Raw genomic sequence first — 2,694 nt, 5'->3', positions numbered from 1 at the left:
GTCATTGACGCGTATGCGTGAAGTGCTAAATGTTCAAAATGACGCGCACACGTGAGGGACGCGTGCGCGTGGTGATGCTTGTGCGATTGGCACACTTTTTGCATTGCTCCCACGCAACTCTCTGCCACTTTTTTTTAATGCAATATGCATATGCAAATGTAGAATGCAGGTGAATATGTAAAAATTATGAATGAACACTAATAAAAATAAAATAAAATAAGATTAAGAATAAAAAGGAACGATTATACCATGGTGGGTTGTCTCCCACCTAGCACTTTTAGTTATTGTCCTTAAGTTGGACATTGGATGAGCTCCTTGTTATGGTGGCTTGTGCTTGAACTCATCCAGGAATTCCCACCAGTGTTTGTAATTCCAATGGTCTCCGGGATCCCACACCAGTTGCATAAAGCCTTCAAGCAAGTTAAAGCAAGTGACAAGGTGATGAGCGGATAATTTATACGCTTTTTGGCATTATTTTTACATAGTTTTTAGTATGATTTGGTTAGTTTTTAGTATATTTGTATTAGTTTTAAATTAAAAATTACAGTTCTGGACTTTACTATGAGTTTGTGTGTTTTTCTGTGATTTCAGGTATTTTCTAGTTGAAATTGAGGGACCTGAGCAAAAATCAGATTCAGAGGTTGAAGAAGGACTGCAGATGCTGTTGGATTCTGACCTCCCTGCACTCAAAGTAGATTTTCTGGAGCTACAGAACTCCAAATGGCGCGCTTCCAATTGCGTTGGAAAGTAGACATTCAGGGCTTTCCAGAAATATATAATAGTTTATACTTTTTCCGAGTTTAGACGATGCAAACTGGCGTTGAACGCCAGTTCCATGTTGCAGTCTAGCGTTCAGCGCCAGAAACAAGTTGCAAAGTGGAGTTCAACGCCAGAAACACGTTACAAATTGGCGTTCAACTCCAAAATTGACCTCTCCACGTGAAAGCTTCATGCTCAGCCCAAGCACACACCAAGTGGGCCCCGGAAGTGGATTTCTGCATCAATTACTTACTTCTGTAAACCCTAGTAGCTAGTCTAGTATAAATAGGACTTTTTACTATTGTATTTGACATCTTCGGATCATATTTGATTAGTTTTATGCTATCTTAGACTTTCATGGGGGCTGGCCATTCGGCCATGCCTGGACCAATATCACTTATGTATTTTCAAACGGTAGAGTTTCTACACTCCATAGATTAAGGTGGGGAGCTCTGCTGTTCCTCATGAATTAATACAAAGTACTACTGTTTTTCTATTCAATTCAAGCTTATTCCTATTCTAAGATATCCATTCGCACCCAAGAACATGATGAATGTGATGATTATGTGACGCTCGTCATCATTCTCACCTATGAACGCGTGCCTGACAAACACTTCCGTTCTACATGCAAACAAGCTAGAATGAGTATCTCTTGGATATCTAATACAGAGGACCGAGTCCGAGATATTGGAATCTTCGTGGTATAAGTTAGAACCCATGGATGGCCATTCCTGAGATCCGGAAAGTCTAAACCTTGTCTGTGGTATTCCGAGTAGGAACCGGGAAGGGATGGCTGTGACGAACTTCAAACTCGCGAGTACTGGGCGTAGTGACAGACGCAAAAGGAGGGTGAATCCTATTCCAGTATGATCGAGAACCTCCAGATGATTAGCCATGCAGTGATAGCGCATCGGACCATTTTTACAGAGAGGATGGGAAGTAGCCATTGACAACGGTGATGCCCTACATACAGCTTGCCATGGAAAAGAGTAGGACTGATTGGATGAAGACAGCAGGAAAGTAGAGGTTCAGAGGAACGAAAGCATCTCTATACTCTTATCTGAAATCCTCACCAGTGAATTACATAAATATCTCTATCCTATTTTAATTATCTTTTAGTACACTATAATCTCTTAATACATTTGAATCCGCCTAACTGATATTTACAAGGTGACCATAGCTTGCTTCAAGCCGACAATCTCCATGGGATCGACCCTTACTCACGTAAGGTTTATTACTTGGACGACCCAGTGCACTTGTTGGTTAGTTGTACGAAGTTGTGAAACAGAATTAAGAACATGAACGTGCGTATTGAGTTTTTAGCGCCGTTACCAAGGAAGGAACGATCACGATTTCGCACACCAAGTTTTTGGCGCCGTTGCCAGGGATTGTTCGAGTTTGGACAACTGACGGTTCATCTTGTTGCTCAGATTAGGTAACTTTATTTTAATTTTAACCTTTTTGATTTTATTATTCTTATTTTAGAAAAAAATAAAAAAAAATATTTTCTTCTTTTTCGTTTTTCCAATTAATTCTCGAAAAATACAAAAAAAATTTACAAAATCATAAAATCAAAAATATTTTTTGTGTTTCTTGTTTGAGTCTTGAGTCAAGTTTTAAGTTTTGTGTCAATTGCATCTTTTTAATTTTCTAAAAAATTATTTTTCAAAAATTCATGCATTCATAGTGTTCTTCATGATCTTCAAGTTGTTCTTGGTAAGTCTTCTTGTTTGATCTTGATTTTTTCTTGTTTTGTGTCTTTTCTTGTTTTTCATATGCATTCTTGCATTCATAATGTCTAAGCATTATAGATTTCTAAGTTTGGTGTCTTGCATGTTTTCGTTGCATCACAAATTTTTCAAAAATAAGTTCTTGGTGTTCATCTTGATATTCAAAGTGTTCTTGGTGTTCATCTTGACATTCATAGTGTTCTTG

The sequence above is a fragment of the Arachis ipaensis genome, chromosome B05 (genome assembly GCF_000816755.2).
Source record: "Arachis ipaensis cultivar K30076 chromosome B05, Araip1.1, whole genome shotgun sequence".
Lineage (NCBI taxonomy): Eukaryota > Viridiplantae > Streptophyta > Magnoliopsida > Fabales > Fabaceae > Arachis > Arachis ipaensis.
This window is presented reverse-complemented; position numbering follows the sequence as displayed.